Source organism: Pocillopora damicornis, chromosome 1 (assembly GCF_964200805.1).
Source record: "Pocillopora damicornis chromosome 1, jaPocDami1.2, whole genome shotgun sequence".
NCBI lineage: Eukaryota > Metazoa > Cnidaria > Anthozoa > Scleractinia > Pocilloporidae > Pocillopora > Pocillopora damicornis.
In genome coordinates this window covers 9,572,672-9,589,237 of record NC_142670.1, presented here as the reverse complement: position 1 = coordinate 9,589,237, position 16,566 = coordinate 9,572,672, and the positions used below count along the sequence as shown (strand labels likewise).

The 16,566-nt window shown below is 38.2% G+C and overlaps 1 protein-coding gene and 1 pseudogene across 2 annotated transcripts in view; one reads left to right on the top strand and one right to left on the bottom strand.

Moving 5' to 3' along the window:
• The window catches only part of LOC149051840 (replication factor C subunit 1-like), a 362,202-nt gene that overhangs the window by 5,530 nt on the left and 340,106 nt on the right, over positions 1–16,566 (bottom strand). The gene's annotated exons all lie outside the window — the stretch shown is intronic.
• Positions 9,099–13,006, top strand: LOC149051860 (uncharacterized; annotated as a pseudogene).

Below are 16,566 nucleotides of genomic sequence, written 5' to 3'. Positions count from 1 at the left end.
AGAAGCCAGATGCTTCTCCAGAGCAATATCTTATGTTCTAAATGAACACCATGGTTTGGTACTAAAATGTCAAATATAATGAAAGAGAATGATGAAAGATACCTCTCTTTAACATGCTGGACCTCTTTAGAAGTTACAATGTCTGTCTGTTTGGCAGACTTTTTTTAATTTCCTGGGCACAACTTCTTCCTCATCTGTAGAAACCACATCAAAATATAACTCAAGTGCTATAATATTCAAATTCTATTTGAGGCAGAATGGTCTAATGGTAAGTGTGCTGAACCCTGAATGAAGCAGATGGCTTTGTTTTCTTTAGCAAGCTAATGCATAAGCAATGTTAAAGGTCATACAATGTTAAAAAACTGATATCATCTCACTGTACCTCAAGCTCACCTCACACTAAAATATTTCCCTATCCAGCCCTCCCACTCCATCAATAAGCAGAGTCTGCTAAAAAAAACCCCTTGTGTCGAACTCAGTCACGTAAAGATATTTGGCAATCTTATTTATAATGAAGAGTATCCAAAACATTTTCACATTCACATGAAATTCAAGATGATCACATTTTGAAGATCAATAAAACCAAGGAAAAAAATTAAACCAAATTCATATTTTCACTCTTTCTAACCTGTTAATAAAACTGTTAATCCTATGAAAATTAAATATATTTATGTAAAAAAAAAGATGAAATCACAATTCCCGTGAAGATATAGTCTTCATATCACCTTTCACATAAAAAGTATTGCGTACCCTCAATAATTAGACATAATTTCCTTAACCGAGTCTAAGCTGATTGCTCTTCTACTTTTCTTAGCTTTTGAACTCTCCTCCTTCTTTACTGATGTGGCTTTTCTGAAACAGAGACGAGTGAAAGAGAACCATGTTCTGAATACAACCTGACATCAGTATGCATATTCTCCATACTGTTCTCTATGCATTTTCTAAGGTGCTGACAAGGAGAATTTGTTTAATAATCAAGAGCTTCTATAGTTGGTGATCATTTCCTTGACTCTTGATTCAGGGCTGATATTAGGGTCAAAGAGTTTAACTACAACTGTATGAAATGGAATGAAATTGAAAAAACAAATCACATACCTGATTTTTGGAGGAAAAGGATCTTCATCAGAATCTAACAGAGATGTAAAATTAATTTAGAAATAAGGTCAGGACATCATTGTGATGTTGTATGTATAATTATGTGAATCTTTTTATATCATGTTTTGGTAATAATGCAAATTGCATCTGGAATTGACAAGGACACTGTACAGCACAAAACACGATTAATACTAATACAGAAGTATAACAGTTTGTGTAGAGTCTCAACATCTTTTCCTTTTGAAACTGTTCGTGTTCATCCTAAAACATTACCTGAGTCAATAATGTTTTTTCCTTTCTTCTTCCTCTTCTGATTTTCTTTTGGTTTTTTTTTTCAGGCAATGTCATCATCTTCACCTCTTGATAAACTCTGCCCAGCAAATTAACAATTACATATTTTTATTCACACAACATGAGATAAATTCGCTTCTTTTGATCTAACAATAACAACTGGATAAGATGACGGGGGTGTTGTTCCTTGGAGTAAAACTTTCTTACAAGACATTTTCTTCCAGCTCAAAAAATTGAGAGAAGACACCAGGTGTAGAAACCAATCCCCCTCCTGGCCCCAGTCCGCAAGTTTGACTTTTGCACAGATCATGCAAATAAAAAAGGTGTGAGCTTGAGCTAAAAGGCAATTGCAAGTACATTGTTACGCCAGCCATATTCCCAAATTGTCAGGTAAATTGCTCTTTCGTCAAGATACAAATGTTTCCTTTATTGTTAGTATTGCTTATGTTATACATAATTATTTCTTGTTATTTGTATTTCCTGTGTTATTTCCTATCTCATAATTAGTCATTCTGTTCTTGATGTATTATGTCCGTAATACTTTATGTAGAAACCACTGGCAGTGGCATGTAAATAGAAGAGTTCAGTCCAGTCATCAGGAAATTAAACTTATCTAAAATTTATTGCTGGCACGTTGGTTACACCAGGCTTGTGGAGAAAATAGTCTGAGTAAGGTGAAGTCTCAATGTTTCTTTATCAATCACCTTTCAAGTTAATCAACAATTTCATTTTCCCTTCAGTCTGAGTAAATGAAAGATTACCTAGTACTTGTCAAAATTGTGAAATAGGCATTAGAGTTTTATATTGCAACTGCTCTGCAGAATTAGTAAACTGCAGTTTGAACAAATTTGTAGGGAATGCTTAAGTCCTGGATATTTCAAACTTCAGTGAAATTTAGGTAGCAGTGTATCACATCACACTGTTTAACCCTTAAACTCCCAGATGTAATTAACATGTAACTTCTCCCTAAAATATCTCTACAATATCCAACAAAAGGGTAATGAAAAAAGTTGTTATCTTGATCTAAAAACAAATTCTTATAACAAATGTACAAGGAAACGTCTAGAAACAAGTGGGGAGAATTAGAAAACAGATCTTGGGAGTTAGAGAATTAAGACAAAATTGCTTCATGTTATGATCTTGTTTAAGATAAAAAACAAAGGCAAACATTGTAACTTATCAGCCTCACTCAGCTACCCTGACATACTCAGACTATTGAAAATTACACTTACAAAGTTAGTTAACACACAGTACCACACCATTTTTCATGTTCCAGCCCAGAAAGATACCTTGAGTTAGATATATGTAGTGGAATGAAACTCTTGGTTAAAACATGTTGTAAAATTACCTACCATGTGCTAAATAAAAGATTCATGACAGAGGAAATTTTACCATGTATGGCAATACATACCAATTTTAGCGAAATTCTGCCGCTGAGAACTAAAACGACTCACAAACCATTTTAGTATAGTGATGTGTTCACATCACTCTCCGACATTTCGCGCCATCTTTGATAATCTCCTGTACTTCAGTCAGCGGTCACCAACTTAGGTAGCTTCCAGACTCCTGCTATTTCTCTTCCGCTAATTTTCCGAAAAAAACAATAGGTCATAAGATAACCATAATCTAATTCAAATTCACGGAAGCAAATGAAAGGAACTGTCAGACGAGAGAGGTTGAACCACGTGCAGTTGCCCCAATAGATTGCTTTGAAAATGGCAAATAGATCCGCGGAGAACACTTCTCAGGGGTACGTACATTATTGTGGATGTCGATATTTGCATGAATGACTGCGCTCTAGATTCGCGCCGGCTCGTTCTGCGATTTGGTTCTTTCGTTGCGCTGTCGTCTCCTCGAGGTATATCGTTTGTTTATTGAAAAATATTCAAATTCGCAGCATGAAATTTGCAAAACGTTATTTGAAGTTTTACACACTGATATTCAAAAACAATTTCATGTAATATACAATGACCCTATAAAAAAAAACTGCGCATAAAAGTTCTACAGATTGGACTTGAATGGAATAAGTGAGGTCGTGCACGTTTTCCCAAACTTAAAATTACACTGGTTTCTAAACTGTGTTTGCTTGAGTGGTAGCAGATGATGGAGTTTATGCGCAGAATTGGATACAACTGAGTCAAAGAGTTAACGTTTGTAACACTCTTCTTTGCGTCTGTCTTTCAAATATCTGATTTCATAAAATGTATTTAGTCTCTATTGTAAAACTAGAATCGACCATATCTCCGGAAGTTTTAGTACTTACTGTGATTTGATAAAGGAAACGAAACGAACTGAAAATATGAACATCTCCGTGGTGTTCTTAGCTAATCAAATCCTCTTCTGTATTTAAAGGAAGGACTGCGCGATTTAGCCATAAAATGTAGATCTATAATTACAAAAAAAAAAAAAAAAATCCGTGAGGCTGCAGCATCGATGTTCATAGTCGACGGATGATTCGATTGCGTGACATGACACCTTCCCTGAAAAATATCGCGTGACTAGAGTTGTTTTGCAGCATGTTTCTGATTGGAAAATACTAACGATAAAAAGAGTTTTCGTTGAGTTTTCAGTAATAATAATGGTTGTTGTGTTATCATTTGTATGAGCTCTGGACTGAACTGACCGGTTCATCCATAAGGGGGGCATTGGGATTTTCGATATTTTTTTAGGATCGGTTTTTGTGCCATGGAATTTTGGTTTTTCAGATTGTGTGTTCATTACGGCTTGCGGATTTTCCGTTCTTTAGCATATGTTTTTCGGTTTCGTCATAAATACTTATCTTATGGGTTTCGGATTTGGTTTCCAAAGTGGTTTTCGGATTTTCCCATTTGGATTCCGGTTTCTCTTCGATCCAAGCGGCCACTGATCTCGAATAGCCGCGAAACCTCTGTATGTTCCACTTGTCAACACTGTATCGGATCCATCAGGGTTTTGAGAACTGTGATGTGAACAGTTATAGATTTTGACGGTTTTGCATAAGGTTTTCGATTTTGATCGAATTTTTTTGCGGTTTTGCGGTTGTGGATAATTTTTTCGACGGCTTAGAGGTTCCTAATAGACCCTCTCATCCTTCCGTACAGTGGAGTTCCACACGGGTTCTTGTTTTGCAAATTGAAAGTCTCTCTTTCTAAAATAACAGATCTTCATTTTCGTTCTGTTCCGTGTCTTAAATTACAGTAAGCCTCGTGTAGTTATTTCCTCTGAAATTGTATGTGGATCTTTTTATACAGATTTTCATTCTCAAAATTATCAATTTAGGTGCCTCACAATTATCAAAGAGAGTCTGTTTGATCTTGGCTGTCTTCTTCCTTCTGTAAATGAAATACTGAAGTAACCTTCATCAGAAAATGATGACAAAATTGTTTACATATCATAATAATTTGATTTAGCACCCTTCTTCCAAAAAGCAACCCCTCTGGAATAAGTGCCCCCGTCCCTCCTGTTTTATATCAGAAAGTTAGAAAGGTGATGATGTTTTGCTAATACTTCACTTGTAATTTCATGCTTGCACAATTGATCATTATTATTACATGTATTATTATTATTTTTAAGTTTGTCATCATTTTTATACTGGCCTTTGTCAAGGGTCAAATCTGGACTTCATAACTGCAATGGATATCCTGGTTTGCTGATGTGAGTACAGAATTGATTAATAGAGCAAAAAGGTCAAGGCTTATATTGAAGGTCAGCAACATATAGTCTAATCATTGTGTACTTTTAAGTAGTTGCACTAAGTCTAAGTGACACTAAGCTACATGTACTTTTTTTTTGAAAAAGTTGCTACTTGTAATTCTAGGCAGGGGGATGTGCTGTTGGTTTGGGTGGCATTTTCATGACTCACTTACATGTAGCTATAATGGGGTTACATTTTCAATAGAGTTACTAGATTGGGGACCAATACATTTTCATGATGTGGAAAATTTTCCTACATCAAAGTAAGGATTTACAAATAGGAAGGTTCAAATTAGATTGAAATGTACCAGAATATTAATGCACTGAAGATGAAAAGTAAGTGTTCTAAATTCATGTAAACAAATGTGTTGCTTCATTTTAGGATCATGACCTACTTAAAAGACTTGGGTTTAGCTAGATAGATGCACCTATAAACAGAAATTGACTAAGTTGGGAAAAATTACTTTTCTGGTAAAGTGACTAACTTAGCAGATGGGGTGTATTGTTGGCCACAGAATAGCCTATAATAGGGCAGGTATTCCAAGAGGCCAGCAGCACATGGGTAGATGGGATCACAAAAATAACACTTCCCGTAAAGTGACTCACTTAGCAAATGAGGTGTATAATTGGCCACAGGGTAGACTATAATGGGGCAGGTTTTCTGAGAGGCCAGCGGACTACATACACAGCAAAAATTGACCCAAAAACTCTGCCACCCCTGATCTATCAGGAAATTGTGCCATTTCAGTCAGAATATAAACACATTCCCTTATTGAATGGGTTTAATGGGAGTGTATTTTTAAGTGAGCTAGTTGAGTGCCACTGTTTTACCAATGTTTGTGTGGTTTCCTTTCAGACCATTTGATTTTTTAAGTGATTTTGGCAACAGATTCACCTTTGCTGTTATATTTGGAGCCAGTTCCAGCACATGCCTGAAGGTGTTTTTACAACCAAAAACTGGAATTTTTCAAATGCCTGACCCAGCTGGATGGGTGTAGGGTAAGTGGTCATACCATGGCAACCTGATTTTGAACAAATTGAGTGTTTGTTTGTTTTGCTTTGTTTTTTCTCTCACTGTTAAAATCATTTTAAAGACTATAGTAGCTCTAGGTTAACTCAGTTACTGTGGGCCAGTATTAGTTTATGAACAAATTTTAATATAGTTATATAGAATTTAACATACAGTTTAAATGACTAAGAGGAAATACAGGCATTGTCAGGGTTTTCAGGCATTTGGTTTGTGTCTTAGCCAGCTGTTAGCATCCGTGCAGTATTTGTTGCATTCTCCAGAGTTTGCAGCAGTACTCCTTTGGATGTTAAGGCCCTGAGGCTGTCCTCATCCAGTGGTATACCTTATCAGTGCATGTGTTGTTGCACCATGTGCCCGTGTTGTGTTTGCTGTTCTGTAGCATGGGATTCTTGTCCTTAAGGATAGTGGTTCTTGGTGTTTCCCCCCTCAACCCTAATTTCAGAGTTTCTTTTGCGGGGTCAATTTTAGCAAGCTGCCAGTTTAGCATTGGATAGGCCAGTTGGTGTTCTAGCACCTTGGGGTGTGACTGTAGTTGCAGCTCCCGGGCCCCTTGGGCACCTAGCCTCCATTTGTGATGGGGTGTGAACTTGATATTAAGTAATTTATTTGGAATATTTAGACAGGCTGGCTCAGTTTGGCTTTTAAAAGCAGGTGTAAATGTGGGCCTCTATAAATGATAACAATGCCAGATGACCACACTGGGAGCCACATTTGTTACTCTTTGTTGAAGTCTGTCAGTTGTTTTACCTTTTAACTCTCAAGATCTGATTATTAATTAATTCTCCCCTCTAGCTGCTGCACAATTGCATATTCATCAGTTATGAGAACTTTTCTGTTAGATCAAGAAAACGTCTTCTACCTGAGCAGTTTGGGTATTCTCATCACCTGTTTGCAGGATAATGTAAGAATATTATAGGGAGAAGTTACCTGTTAATCATTTCTGGGAGTTAAAGGGTTAATGTCCCCTGCTTATAACCAGTACAGAGAAGATGTAGGAGAGAATAGGGCCTATGGTTTCTCATCCTTAGCTGAGAAGACTAGAACATCTAACCATTTGCAGATGTTCTATCAAAGGCAGCACATTCTCCTCAGTTATTTAAAGACCTGAGGGTTTTTGTGGTCTGGGGCTTTGCACCTTTGCAATGTAAAAAGAGATGACAAGGACACATCCAAACCGGTCGCTAGATACTTTAATCTCCCTAATAATTCTGGGCAGCATATGGCACTTTGCAGCCTTCCCCTATACATTTATATAAGCCAGTTTGGAGGGCTGCAAAACTCCAGAACAAAATTTATCTTTCAAACAGGTACTCTTAAGCCACATGGTATCAATGAATGCTTTTCATTTAACTAATTTATTCTTGTTTTCTCATCACCATATTCCCACCAATAGCATAGCTCCATTTTCTGCCTATAAATACACACACAACCCACAGTTCCTCCAACTGCTCTGATGAAGGGCTATTGCGCATGAAATGTCAGCTTTTAAACTCTATAAAGTGGCCAATTTCCATTATCAACTCAGTCAATAATTCTAAATTACCTTGTTATACTCTCCCACTGACACAGCACCACAGTTTCTATACAAACTTACCCCCTTTACCTGCACAGCAGTCCAACACTCAACATGAGCTAGCAGAAAAAAAAATTAATTCGTCTGTTTTAATTAGTTTTTCAGAATATTGTCGCTATTCTTGTATACAGGATCCTGTCCTACCCATTTTTTGCCTGTCTGACAACTGACAACAGACTGGTTGGGTCCTTACTGGGTTTTCTTCATGTTACAATCAGGTGAGCTAGCTATTACTTTGTTTACGAATACCAATTTAATCAGACGGTGAGTTTGTTTTTTAATTATCAAATACAGTTCTCAGAACTCTACAATTGCCAGTTAACTTAATTCAAATATTACTCTAATGTGGAATCCTACTCTTGGCTTTGAAATAAGTGATGTTTGTGTTCATTTTGGACCATGTTTTATACACATGTCCTGGTAAATAGGGAACACAGCATGGCTTACATATGAAACAATAGACTAATTTGGTTCTCTCTGCTTAATTAACCCTATCAGCCCCAAGGGTAGTCAGCATGTAAGTTCTCCCTCCAGTAATATTGCTGAATCATTCATTAAGAACATGAAAATAACAAAAAGATTGCCAACTCAAGATGCTCTGATTACAATATGAATTCTCCTCATCAGTACCAATGGAAATTTATCGTGAAGAGTCTAGAGAATATGGATATTGATCTTAACCCATTAACTCCCAATAGTGACCAAGAGAGAATTTCTCGTAATAGTGTAGTTTGATCGTCCGGGTGAGTGTAGTCCTGAGAAGGACTGTTGTCGGTAGTGATGACTGACGTTTCGACAACCTGAGCGGAATTCATCTTCAGAGTCAAGTGAATAGTTGTTGTCAGTCGAATGTTCTTAGTCCGGTTTGTTTAAACTGATTGTCGGCTTTGCCGCGATGTTATTGGCTGTAAAACTCAAGTGGCGTACGTCGGTCGTGATTGATCAGTCTCGATCCGTTAGTAAAGTTAGGTCGTTCTGTTCGGTTCGTTTGTAATGTTAATGTCATGGATGAGTCGTTTATATGGTGCCGATAGTGGTTGACACCTGTTGAGGGGAGTCTGTTCCAAGTTAGCTTTCCAGAGTCAGTCGTTGAAAGTAGTTGGTGTTGTGGGTTAGGCATTGCGCAGAGTCCCAGTCAATACTGTGGTTCGTAAGTCGCTGTTGTTCAGCAATGTGATTGTTGACATCGCCTTTCCTCGTCGCTCGTTTGTGTTCAGTCAGTCTGGTTGTGAGGTTTCTGCTAGTCTCACCGATGTAGGAGGCGTGCCAGTCGGAGCAGTCGACCTTATAAACTGCTCCCTGTCTGTGCCTCGGTTCGTCTGGGTCTTTGACGTTAGTCAGTAACAGACGTGGTGTGGTAATGGGTTTGTGAGCGACGCGGATATTGAATGGTTGTAGGATGCGCGAGATGTTCTCAGATATGCCCTTTATGTGCGGTATAGTTGCTGTAGTCGTAGGATTTGCGTTGTCGTTAGGTTCGGTAGTAGTAGTGGTCAAGATCGGTGAGTGTTTCGTCGGATGAAGTCTTCGTTATAGTTGTTCTTAGAAAAAACACGGTCAAGGTACTTGTTCTCGTCAGATAATATCAAAATATCTGCGGTACGTAGTTTAGCAGATATTTGTTTTCTGCACGTTCTGTATTTGGTATTCTTAGTGTGTTATACAATTAGGTGTTTCAGTTACGCAATGCGCGTTAATTGCATGTCGTATATTTAGCTGTTGTCAGTTCGTGATCTTCCTTCGGGTCTGCTAACGCCACACGCTCACTCCACCGTTCTTTAGCATGAGCAACTCTGAGGAAGCTAGGGCACGTTCTAATCGGAACGATGGAGTTTGAGATCCTTCTGTCGGTGCTGTTATACGGTCTACCGTTTCTGAATCGATGGGTTCTTTAACCGATAACCTCACTATAGGTTATTGAATCTCGGCTTGGCGATTTCGCGAAGCGATTTTCCGTGGAGAACAGCTCTTCCGTTGAACAAGCAGCCAAGAGAGCTCGGCGCGAACAATATACCTGCAAAAGGAAAGGAAACCAGCAGCAGTTGGATCATTCCCTCCGGTGATGGATAAACTAGACGAAGCATCCGACGCTCTCAAGCAGAAATTGTACGAGAAAGTTAAAGTTGCCCAGGAGTCAGGTACTGAATTAGTTTCCAAGCGTGTTGAAGCCACTGATTAAGCTAGTTGACAAGAGCGAATTTGGATGGGCGACCGTTAACGAATATTTGTCTGACGAACTCACCTCTGACTCCGACGACGAGAAGAGAATTTACCGAGCCGAGAGAAAAATCAATAAAGAGAAGCGTCGTCATGTCCGTTCTGACGAGAAAGGAAGCGGTTCCTCCGCTGTACACTGCGCGGCTTCTTCGTCGAGATTCTCGTCTAAGGATTTGGCTTCTCGTTCGGAAGCTACACCAGCTCGTCGTTTGGTGCCTTGTTTTTACTTCGTCGATTATGGCGTTACACTCAGGCCATAATCCAATATTCTCCATGAATTGCTGTTTTGCAGTATTTCGTTCTATAGACTAGGTTAGTGCAGAATATCGAAATATCTGCGGTACGTAGTTTAGCAGATATTTGTTTTCTGCACGTTCTGTATTTGGTATTCTTTATTGTGTTAGACAATTAGGTGTTTCAGTTACGCGATACGCGTTAATTGCGTGTCGTATATATAGCTGTTGTCAGTTAGTGATCTTCCTTCGGGTCTGCTAACGCCACACGCTACTCCACTGTTCTTTTATTTTTCTACTGTGGATTTTATTTTCATGCTGTTGTGTGTTCCCCTTTTTTCAGTTTGGAGGTTTTGGTCATTTGAGCTTGACATGCACGAAACCTGCGGACACTTCAAAGAGAAGCGCTCGCCGTGATTGACTAGATCGCGGTTTGTTGACCACTGATGATACTGATGTCCAGCAGGTTGAGTGTGATTTTTTAGCGACGAGTTTAGTGTTAAAGGCGGTAGCAATGGCGTCAAAGGTCGCTTGAAATCCTCGCTTAATTTCTGGGTTGAAGCATTAAATGCTTCAGATTTTGTGCTTGACATGATTAGGCGTGGTTGCAGGTTACCTTTTGCCCAGTATCCTTCACAGTGCTTTCTAAAGAACGACAGATCTGCGCTTCAGCATCCAGAATTTGTGGCCGAAGCAATAACCGAGCTACTTAATAATGGTTGTATTGTTGAGCATTTCGTTCCTCCGTTCTTCATGAATCCTTTAACAGTCGCGGAAGGAAAGAAGTTGCGTCTCGTTATTGATCTTAGGCGCGTCAACAATTGTTTAGTTAAACCCAGATTCAAATATGAAGACTTGCGCTCGCTATCCCAAGTTCTGGATGAAGGACACTGGTTTTTCACATGGGACCTTAAGTTCGGCAACCATCATGTTGATATTTTTCTTGATCACCAAAAGTATCTCGGTTTTGCTTGGCCCTTTTCCGGCGTTGTTAGATATTTTACCTCTGCAGTTCTTCCTTTCGGCCTTAGTAGTGCCTGCTTTTCAGCTTCTCTAGACGGCACCGTTTTCAGCGGCATGTGGGAACCCGAGGATATCGGCCAAAGTTCTACGTTCCGCGAACTGAAAGCTATTTATTTCTTATTGCTTTCCTACGTTGTTTAATTGAAACACAAGAGAGTTAAAATCTTTACTGATAATCAGGGCGCCGCCAGAATTGTTCCTATCGGAAGCTCCTGTAAACTGCTCTCCGTAGTGAGTTGTCGTCAGGGCGTACCACATCAGGGCTTTAGATAGATTGTCGAAACGTCAGTCACCACTACCGACAACAGTCCTTCTTAGGACTACACTCACCCGAACGATCAAACTAAATTATTACATGTTACCCCCGGGTTAACACCATTTACTGTACAGAATTTCTCCACACTCAACGAAATGTTTTACAAAAGAACCCTAATGAGTTAGTGTTGTAATTACGGCAAGATCCTCCGTGAACTGAACAAAGTTTGAGCGAATAAATGGTAGTCGAAACAGACTGAGGTAATGCAAATTAAAGAGAGGCTTCACCGAAATATTTTTATTTGTGTATTAAAAAAAGTGATTTAAAAGGCTTCTATAAAAAAACTTTGAAACATTTGTTTCACAAGTATCTGTCACAATCTGACACCTGTCAATAAGAGGGCGCGTAGGAAAAAAGGACAAGAACAACAACGGCGCTGGTTTGGCAAATAAACTTACGTGAAAGTAATTGTAATTAAATTTAAAAGTATATTTGGAAGTTATGGGAGTTTGCTCGTTTGTTTAGTGCAATCACGCGAGTAACTGTGGTCTTTCATCAAAAGGGGAATTTTAATGCAGCTTTTTAGTGCTGAATTCCTTCGTATTCTGTTGTGAAATTACGGAAGCGACTGTCCGATTTGAACGCACTTGCAACGACTTACCGAAAGCGTATTTAAAGTATAGAAGACTTCGCTCACTGGTTTTTAATGAACAACTTGTTTGAGAGATTCAGATATATGATAAATGAAATTTCCACTAATAATTTCCATTGTAAAGAAATACCTCACCTTTTAACTTTCTGAGCTTCTTCTACTGAAGGTTTAGGTTAGTCACAAATGGTTTCTTGGCCGCGCGTCAACCCATTTAATGACATACTTGCTACCAAAATTCATTTAAAAACCAAGTTTTTGGCTGGCAACCAAAGTGATTTGAGAGAGAGAAATTGAGGATCAATAAGTTGTTAATCGGCTTGATTTTCTGTCAAATAATTTGCTTAAAAATACTACCCAGCTGGCAAAACGAAATGTATTTACGAAAAATAGCAACAAAGTTAGGCATGTAGTGCGGGGCTTGCGCAAGCGATACCGTGCCAGTGGGCAGAGATAGGAAAATCCGGACCGCACTAATGGCCAGTGAGATTACAGGATTCGTTACTGCGCCCTCTGAGAAAGACAAAAAATAAATACAGTTCTTTCCAGAAAGGCTGTCGGAAGAAGGCATGTCGGAAGTGCAAGGGATAACCCCGAAAGGTATTGCGGGTAGCTTTTATGTCATGGTTAGACTTGACCTCAGGATTTCGGGGAAAGCTAAGAAAATGTTAGTTTAAGGACGAGGCATCACAGGTTTGATCAACCTATTTTATTTAAAACACTGACTTTAAATTCTAAACTGTATGAAAACGAGAAAAAGAACGAACTAACACCAATTGATTATCTGTACTGTTTATGTCCGTATTGATTACCGTTGCCCAGATAATCTTTTGAGATTGTCGCGTGCACTTTAAATTTTTGCTCTTTTCTTCCGACAAACTTTCAGGTAACAACTTTGTTAAGTTAACTGCGCATCTCCAGTTGGACATTTATGATAACTTGCATTCACATTTCATTTACGTTTTTTCTAAGTCTGTTCAGGTGGGAGAGGAAGAAAGAAGTGTAGGAGGCGGGGGAGGTGCAGCTCAACGAGGAACTAATTGATATTATAAAATAATTCAAATAGTACGCGCGCTCTGATTGGCCATAAAACCATTTTACATAAGCGTAGGTAAACACGGTTTTCGTTCCTCTTTCATTAGTTATTTTATAAAAGAAATGAAAAATGGTTTCCGTGTTTACATAGCCTGATGTAAACACTTGGGAGGTTGGGAGAGCACTCGATAAGCTGGAAACCACTCCGCTTCGCGTCGTGGTTTCTTACGCTTATCTCGTGTTCTCTCAACCACCCGCGTGTTCACATTAGGCTATGTAAACACGGAAACCATTTTACATTTCTTCATTCAAAAACTCGACTACCAAAATTACATAAATTCTCGCACTTTAACTACATAGTATGAGAAAAAAGATTCTTCCCCTTCCTTGTTAATGTTTTCTTACTGTTTCACATTGATTTACCAAGACAGGTTTTTGCACACAAATAACTCATAAAAAAAAAAACATTGAACAAGATGAAAGGGGCAGTAAGAGAAGTAGATTGAAATTTTTCATTCAGTTTCGACACTTAAGTTTGCGATTTCTTTCGCACTTTGTCAGATAATCAAAGCTCCCCTGTTGGGATCTCTATTCCCTGTAAATTACTCTTCATCCCACGCTTGTTATTAAACTAGTAACGTCTCTGGCAAGGATCCTCTCCAGCTTTGGCTATTCGATAATCATATCTAAATAATCAATTTATTCCAATTGTATTCTTCAGCTCAACATCTTGATACTCATACGAGTCATAAGGGAGATGACCAATTTGTTGCAGCCAACTGGGGAAGACAACCATTTTCAGCAAATACGGTAAGATTCACAACATAAAACTAAAACAAAATAGTGGAAGAGGCAGCCATGTCCTCCTGTGAGGCTCTATTCGCCTAACTTCCTCATTCCTTAATCAGTAAGACCTTACGATATCTAAAAATGAAAATTAATTGTCAAAGGAAAATGAATGAATGTTTTCTTTTAACTCCGAGAAAGGGTATCGAAACATGCGTGGTGATGATTTCCCTCCTGGGTGTCACGTGGCTATTCGGTCTCCTCTTGCCTGTACATAAAGCTTTCGCTTACATCTTCACCATACGTAACTCTTCTCAGGTCAGTGTTCGATGCTAATTGCCAAAATTATTCAATCTCTATCATTATTTTACTTTCTAACCAAGTAAAACACCATTACGATGGTCACATGATATTTTTTGGAAGTTTAAAAACAGCAATTATGTTAACTATGCAAGAGAAGACAGACTTCTTTTTTTAATTATAAGATATGCAATTCTCTTTCCTTCTTGGAAATCTTAAGAGGTATTTTGTCTAATTTGTTTGCATATTGTAAAAATTAATGATCTTGAAATCATGTTTATGCTACAGGGTTTCCTGATTTTCTCTCTACACTGCATGCGAAACACTCAGGTAAGAAAAAAAATTAAACTAATTGTTAACTCCATATCATCAAGTTTTAGTGTTTCGATAGATATCCGAACACTAGTGCTAAGAACCGTGTTTCGCGTCGCTCGTCTATCTGCAGATCAGAGAGCGTTTCAAAAGAAAGATGAACATCGTTTTTCGATCTTCTATAAAGAACAACTATACAAGGAAGAGATCACAGCTCAATCCAAGTGAGGTTGGGGATGTATGGGCAGTTAAATTGCAGTCTCGCGCTCAGTTTTAATCGAAATCGCACCTAACTTAAATAACTGGATCCAGCCAACCGGAAATGACAGTCAATTACTTATTGCAATCACTTAGTTAACAGCATAAAGTCGGTTACGATCGATCTGACTTGCGATCTGCAGGTAAAAAGAGGTTTTTCTTTTCATAATTGTTTAAGCACTCAACTAACTGTAATTGTAATCTATCTTCTTTACGATAACAAGTTTATTTTCTGGGCGATAGCATACTTGTAGGCAAGATTCATCGAAATAAACAAATCTATAAATTCAAATTTCTAATAGCTCAGTATCTTGATGACTTTCCTTCGAATAAGACCACAGTCCACTACAGACAAGGCGGGAATTTAAGCCAAGATATCACCAATTGTCTTTCTTTAAGATGCACTCTAGCACGCAGCTTTAATTGAATGTATTTATCTTTCGATTCTTGCGCGCTAAATTTCTGCGCTTACTACATGATTATTTCATATTCGATATTTCACTCATTGAGTTTACAAACTTCTCACCAAACACTGTTATTACTTTAGATAATAAGCTATGAATAATGACTGAAACTATTGGTTTCTAGAAATTTCGAGAATGCCCAGTCATGCAAAAATGCATACCAAGGGACCTTCTGGAGTATTTTATTAGGTTAAATAGTTATGATGTAACACTAACAATATCGTTGAGTTGTAAGCGTCCGGAATTTGCGAGAATACTTTGTACATAAGGACACAGTCGTGCAGCAGTAGTAATTGTTGTCGGGAGGGACTGACTTTTCAGAAAGCTATACCGAGAGAGAGCAACCGTGGAAGATTGTTAATCTCGAGTTACTTTGGAGACAACTTCGAGAATGTGTCAGTGGTGAGCAAAGAAATAGTTTGTGGTTGTCTCTTTAAGGATAATTATTCTACTTCTTTAAGAGTCGCTCCTTGGCAAGAATATTAAAAGTTGTTTAATAAATTAATTGGGTCTGTTGATAAATGATGCTCTTTTTGTCTTTTAAATTGTACTGTTAAAAATAATACTAATAGTCCTGGCAGCTAACGCTGACATTCAAAGCTGTTGCTTAATAAATGAATGGATCGATACGTAAATGTTTGAATAAGTAAACAACTTCTTTAGAAAGAACAGGAAAAAGCCCCTTATGACTGGATCTTTTTTTGGATCAGTTACATGTACCCATTTTTTTTTTCGCATTCCTAAAATAAGGAGTGTCGTTTTAAATCGAAAACACATAGATTAATTTGGAATTGAATTGGCGCAATGTTAGCCTTAAATGGCATAAACCAAGAGATTATAAACTATTCGGCACACATTATTAAACAACGATTAAAGAACTTTTACACAGGGTATACAATTTAAAGGAAAAAGCTTAGCGATAGAAATGCAGAATATTTCGATAGGCCTGGTTTTCAAATATTATTACAGTGAAACTTAGCATTGCAGAGGAATTTCAATGAGGGAGAGAAGGAGTCCATTATGTAGATGTGCTTAACAGTTTACAATAATCTAATTTACGTCATACCCATTTATAAATAAACATAGATGACGAAGCGTGCGATTATGACGGAAGAAGTTAAAATAAGAATTATTCTGGAGTAAACAAGCACTTTCCACTCTACACTGCTCAAACACGATAGGTCAAAACGCTTCAAGCTTCGATTGACCTAATATATCGCAGCTAAGACGAGCGAATATTCCAGAATAAATAATCGATCATTCTATGAGCGTGGAGAGATACTGGGACAGTAGAATGTCTCGCCCACAGAGCACATCACTATGATCCAAGAACGTCTCGCACTAAGAGCTTTTGACTCACCGCTCGTTCTAA